Raw genomic sequence first — 6,899 nt, forward strand, 5'->3', positions numbered from 1 at the left:
CACTTATTTGTCCATTTTCTTTGTTAGTGTAACTTGCCCAGCCGACTGTGACAAACATCCTAACACAGTGTGGGGTATAGGTCCCTACAGCATAGTAAGTCGCCACTGAAACATGTACTGTATTCTCTCATGACTGTGACTTTTTTGCAAATAAATAATCATGTGTTCTTTTTGCCATTAAAATGACGGGAAACATGGCATGATTTATTAGACTTGTTTTTGAATGTAGGATTCTTCCATGTGCCAAGCTGCAATACATTCTGGAATACTGAAGCGAGGAGAAAGTAGAGTCATAAGAGTGGAAAGAATCCAAGGTCTACAGAGTTATAAAGAATCAAACAGGAATGGAATCATGACAAAACCATCTGGTCCTTCTTCTTGGGCATTTAGAGTAAGATTACCACCACGGGAACCAGAGGAATCGCCTTCACAACTTTTTAGGTTACCAGCAGGTGATTACTAATTTCTGTTATTTTTCTGGTACACACAAAGTTAACCTTTTAAAGCAACATGCTAACACAAAAACAAATTCTTTGAATTTCAAATATCCTTAAAGGGGCTCATGGAAGAAAATCAATATTTGGCTATCTGTCAATAGAGTCAAAACTGGGTTGGACTTGATAGTTCTTGTTAAACCTTATCTGCTTTACTTACAGTCAATATAGTCAAAACTTTAAGGGAGATGACAACAGCTATATATGCGAAAAATCAAGCTTCATCAGCCCAGAAATTGCCACCTATATAATGTGCCACATTCATTGTTTCTTTTATATTTGAAATGTGTTTCATTTTCTAACAATATTATTTTAATATATGTGACATGAACTTTTGTTATAACATGTATCAAACATCTCATCAAATTATTAAGTGAGTAATGTGACATTGAATCCATCTCGTAATCAAACGTTACTTTTCTCTTTTTTTTAGCTTTTTCTTTCCAAGCTTAGATGTAACAGTGCCTTAAAACACTAGATTTTACTTAAACCATAAATATGTAAAAGTTGGTTTTATTCATATTTTGCTTTTATATTTGTTTCAGAAAAATCCTCCTGTACATTAACTGCACTACAGATTAAAGAGCGTTATGCAGAGTAAGTCTGGTTTTCTTGGTTTTAAATACATTTTTGTGGACCAAGTGTAAAATACTTGAGCTAAATATGGAATTGGTCGGATTTACTGCAACATATGATATCCCCCCTCAAAAAGAAAATTTCAACTCTTATTTACTTTTTCTTATTTTATAGAATTCATTGTCCACAGGACTGCCACAAGCAGCTTAAGGCTGATGTTTATGGAAGTGAAATCTTTGCACCGGTAAGTTTTTAAATATTAAAACTCAACTATTTAGCCAAGAAATGGTGAAATACAATGATTGAAATCATAACCCAGCGAAGAAGCAAACTATAGTCAAGCCTCTAAAAGTTGAATTCCTGCCTTTCTATTGAAATTGGTCTGATTTTGAAATTAATGTCTACCTTTTTCTACAGATGTCCTCCGTTTGCAGAGCAGGTCTCCATCAAGGAGTAATGAGCATTGAGGGAGGTATTATGTATCTAGAAAAGGTGGAAGGACTACCCAGTTATGAAGAAACCACAAAGAATGGAGTGAGGAGCAAAAGATATGGTCCTTCTGAAGTATCATTTAGAGTCTATAAGCACCTTCATGAGTCTCCATCTGAAGATAAGCCATCCCTAGAAGATCTTATATGGAAATCTGAACCTTCAGAGTTTCCAGGGACTCCAGAAACAGGGGAACCTAGCAAAGAAACCCGACCTTCATATCCTACTGATGATGCTGAAGATACCAAAAAAGGTGGGAAGAAACCAAAGAAACCACCAGGTAAATGCCTATCGATAACTTGTCAAAATATGCAGTAATTAAAAAAGAAATGGATTTTAATGCTGGAGTAGGACTGTATTAAACTTTATGGGAGATTAGAAGATATAGGCTACCTGAATATAAAAAAATTGTGTGATGACTTCATAGAATTGCCAAAATCACTCATTATCTAAATTTTAAACTTGGTGTAATGCTAGATTTTTGAAAAGACAGGTGACACAGACAGTGACTGTAGTCCCTGAACTAAAGCCCCTTTTAGCTGTCCCTTCCTACTTAACTAGCCTACCCCAAGCGGTAGGGGACTTGTGAACATTCCCTTCCAAGGGGCAAAAAAATACAGAGACAAAGACAAAACAGTGAAGAATAGTCACCAGAACTGGATTACAACCAAGTGAGCAAACACAGTCCAAAATCACAAGGCAAAAGGATAGTCTGAATAGAAGCAAAGGGTCAAAATACCAAGATACAGAGTACTGAAGAATAGGATAACCAGGAGGTTGCAAATTACTAATACTTTAGCAGACCAAGAACCTAGGGCATGCAGGCCTTTTTATGTTATGTCAGAGTCCCAGTCCCAGGAAGTGAACTCTAGAAGGCAGACAAGACAGAACAGCGAGGGATCAGTTTGAGTGGAAGGAGATTCAATCAGTAGCAGTGGGTTCACTATTGTTGAGCCACAGGAAAGCTGCAGGAGACTGACGGGCGTGGTGAAATTCAATCAAGTCTGTCAATGAAAAGAATACACTAAGTGTTCAAACTTAAAAATAAACAGCATAAAGAGACTGACAAATCAGCACATCCTCTGTTTAACTTTAGGGGCAGTCACAGATGAAACACATAGCCAATTTATTGGACACATTGGAAAATGATCATAAAATATTCAGACTATAACAAAACAAATTCTCTGATACCAATTATTGACATAATCACACATACAAGTATTACTCACAAAAGATGTATGAATAGATTTAGACACCTTAATTATATATTTTTTTCTAAATTGCAGCTTTAATGGAAAAACATTTTGTGTAGATTTTTCTCATATCCTGACATTACTGTTCTATAGTTTCACAAAAAGTCAAAAAGGTCGAAAAGTAATGTTTGCCTTTTTCTCTTTTCTTAACAGTTAAGAGCCAGTGCCTAACATCTGCCAAACAATTGGCTGAATCGGTTGCAGAGTAAGTTGAACTAGCAGCTCTGTTTCTGACTTGCATGCTATTTCTTCTGTACCACTGCACTTTTTTATGTTCCATTCCACTTATTTGTCCATTTTCTTTGTTAGTGTAACTTGCCCAGCCGACTGTGACAAACATCCTAACACAGTGTGGGGTATAGGTCCCTACAGCATAGTAAGTCGCCACTGAAACATGTACTGTATTCTCTCATGACTGTGCCTTTTTTGCAAATAAATAATCATGTGTTCTTTTTGCCATTAAAATGACGGGAAACATGGCATGATTTATTAGACTTGTTTTTGAATGTAGGATTCTTCCATGTGCCAAGCTGCAATACATTCTGGTATACTGAAGCGAGGAGAAAGTAGAGTCATAAGAGTGGAAAGAATCCAAGGTCTACAGAGTTATAGAGAATCAAACAGGAATGGAATCATGACAAAACCATCTGGTCCTTCTTCTTGGGCATTTAGAGTAAGATTACCACCACGGGAACCAGAGGAATCGCCTTCACAACTTTTTAGGTTACCAGCAGGTGATTACTAATTTCTGTTATTTTTCTGGTACACACAAAGTTAACCTTTTAAAGCAACATGCTAACACAAAAACAAATTCTTTGAATTTCAAATATCCTTAAAGGGGCTCATGGAAGAAAATCAATATTTGGCTATCTGTCAATAGAGTCAAAACTGGGTTGGACTTGATAGTTCATGTTAAACCTTATCTGCTTTACTTACAGTCAATATAGTCAAAACTTTAAGGGAGATGACAACAGCTATATATGCGAAAAATCAAGCTTCATCAGCCCAGAAATTGCCACCTATATAATGTGCCACATTCATTGTTTCTTTTATATTTGAAATGTGTTTCATTTTCTAACAATATTATTTTAATATATGTGACATGAACTTTTGTTATAACATGTATCAAACATCTCATCAAATTATTAAGTGAGTAATGTGACATTGAATCCATCTCGTAATCAAACGTTACTTTTCTCTTTTTTTTAGCTTTTTCTTTCCAAGCTTAGATGTAACAGTGCCTTAAAACACTAGATTTTACTTAAACCATAAATATGTAAAAGTTGGTTTTATTCATATTTTACTTTTATATTTGTTTCAGAAAAATCCTCCTGTACATTAACTGCACTACAGATTAAAGAGCGTTATGCAGAGTAAGTCTGGTTTTCTTGGTTTTAAATACATTTTTGTGGACCAAGTGTAAAATACTTGAGCTAAATATGGAATTGGTCGGATTTACTGCAACATATGATATCCCCCCTCAAAAAGAAACTTTCAACTCTTATTTACTTTTTCTTATTTTATAGAATTCATTGTCCACAGGACTGCCACAAGCAGCTTAAGGCTGATGTTTATGGAAGTGAAATCTTTGCACCGGTAAGTTTAAGTTTTTAAATATTAAAACTCAACTATTTAGCCAAGAAATGGTGAAATACAATGATTGAAATCATAACCCAGCGAAGAAGCAAACTATAGTCAAGCCTCTAAAAGTTGAATTCCTGCCTTTCCATTGAAATTGGTCTGATTTTGAAATTAATGTCTACCTTTTTCTACAGATGTCCTCCGTTTGCAGAGCAGGTCTCCATCAAGGAGTAATGAGCATTGAGGGAGGTATTATGTATCTAGAAAAGGTGGAAGGACTACCCAGTTATGAAGAAACCACAAAGAATGGAGTGAGGAGCAAAAGATATGGTCCTTCTGAAGTATCATTTAGAGTCTATAAGCACCTTCATGAGTCTCCATCTGAAGATAAGCCATCCCTAGAAGATCTTATATGGAAATCTGAACCTTCAGAGTTTCCAGGGACTCCAGAAACAGGGGAACCTAGCAAAGAAACCCGACCTTCATATCCTACTGATGATGCTGAAGATACCAAAAAAGGTGGGAAGAAACCAAAGAAACCACCAGGTAAATGCCTATCGATAACTTGTCAAAATATGCAGTAATTAAAAAAGAAATGGATTTTAATGCTGGAGTAGGACTGTATTAAACTTTATGGGAGATTAGAAGATATAGGCTACCTGAATATAAAAAAATTGTGTGATGACTTCATAGAATTGCCAAAATCACTCATTATCTAAACTTTAAACTTGGTGTAATGCTAGATTTTTGAAAAGACAAGGGACACAGACAGTGACTGTAGTCACTGAACTAAAGCCCCTTTTAGCTGTCCCTTCCTACTTAACTAGCCTACCCCAAGCGGTAGGGGACTTGTGAACATTCCCTTCCAAGGGGCAAAAAAATACAGACACAAAGACAAAACAGTGAAGAATAGTCACCAGAACTGGATCACAACCAAGTGAACAAACACAGTCCAAAATCACAAGGCAAAAGGATAGTCTGAATAGAAGCAAAGGGTCAAAATACCAAGATACAGAGTACTGAAGAATAGGATAACCAGGAGGTTGCAAATTACTAATACTTTAGCAGACCAAGAACCTAGGGCATGCAGGCCTTTTTATGTTATGTCAGAGTCCCAGTCCCAGGAAGTGAACTCTAGAAGGCAGACAAGACAGAACAGCGAGGGATCAGTTTGAGTGGAAGGAGATTCAATCAGTAGCAGTGGGTTCACTATTGTTGAGCCGCAGGAAAGCTGCAGGAGACTGACGGGCGTGGTGAAATTCAATCAAGTCTGTCAATGAAAGGAATACACTAAGTGTTCAAACTTAAAAATAAACAGCATGAAGAGACTGACAAATCAGCACATCCTCTGCTTAACTTTAGGGGCAGTCACAGATGAAACACATAGCCAATTTATTGGACACATTGGAAAATGATCATAAAATATTCAGACTATAACAAAACAAATTCTCTGATACCAATTATTGACATAATCACACATACAAGTATTGCTCACAAAAGATGTATGAATAGATTTAGACACCTTAATTATATATTTTTTTCTAAATTACAGCTTTAATGGAAAAACATTTTGTGTAGATTTTTCTCATATCCTGAAAATACTGTTCTATAGTTTCACAAAAAGTCAAAAAGGTCGAAAAGTAATGTTTGCCTTTTTCTCTTTTCTTAACAGTTCAGAGCCAGTGCCTAACATCTGCCAAACAATTGGCTGAATCGGTGGCAGAGTAAGTTGAACTAGCAGCTCTGTTTCTGACTTGCATGCTATTTCTTCTGTACCACTGCACTTTTTTATGTTCCATTCCACTTATTTGTCCATTTTCTTTGTTAGTGTAACTTGCCCAGCCGACTGTGACAAACATCCTAACACAGTGTGGGGTATAGGTCCCTACAGCATAGTAAGTCGCCACTGAAACATGTACTGTATTCTCTCATGACTGTGCCTTTTTTGCAAATAAATAATCATGTGTTCTTTTTGCCATTAAAATGACGGGAAACATGGCATGATTTATTAGACTTGTTTTTGAATGTAGGATTCTTCCATGTGCCAAGCTGCAATACATTCTGGAATACTTAAGCGAGGAGAAAGTAGAGTCATAAGAGTGGAAAGAATCCAAGGTCTACAGAGTTATAAAGAATCAAACAGGAATGGAATCATGACAAAACCATCTGGTCCTTCTTCTTGGGCATTTAGAGTAAGATTACCACCACGGGAACCAGAGGAATCGCCTTCACAACTTTTTAGGTTACCAGCAGGTGATTACTAATTTCTGTTATTTTTCTGGTACACACAAAGTTAACCTTTTAAAGCAACATGCTAACACAAAAACAAATTCTTTGAATTTCAAATATCCTTAAAGGGGCTCATGGAAGAAAATCAATATTTGGCTATCTGTCAATAGAGTCAAAACTGGGTTGGACTTGATAGTTCTTGTTAAACCTTATCTGCTTTACTTACAGTCAATATAGTCAAAACTTTAAGGGAGATGACAACAGCTATATATGCGAA

This window comes from Engystomops pustulosus, chromosome 10, assembly GCF_040894005.1.
Source record: "Engystomops pustulosus chromosome 10, aEngPut4.maternal, whole genome shotgun sequence".
NCBI lineage: Eukaryota > Metazoa > Chordata > Amphibia > Anura > Leptodactylidae > Engystomops > Engystomops pustulosus.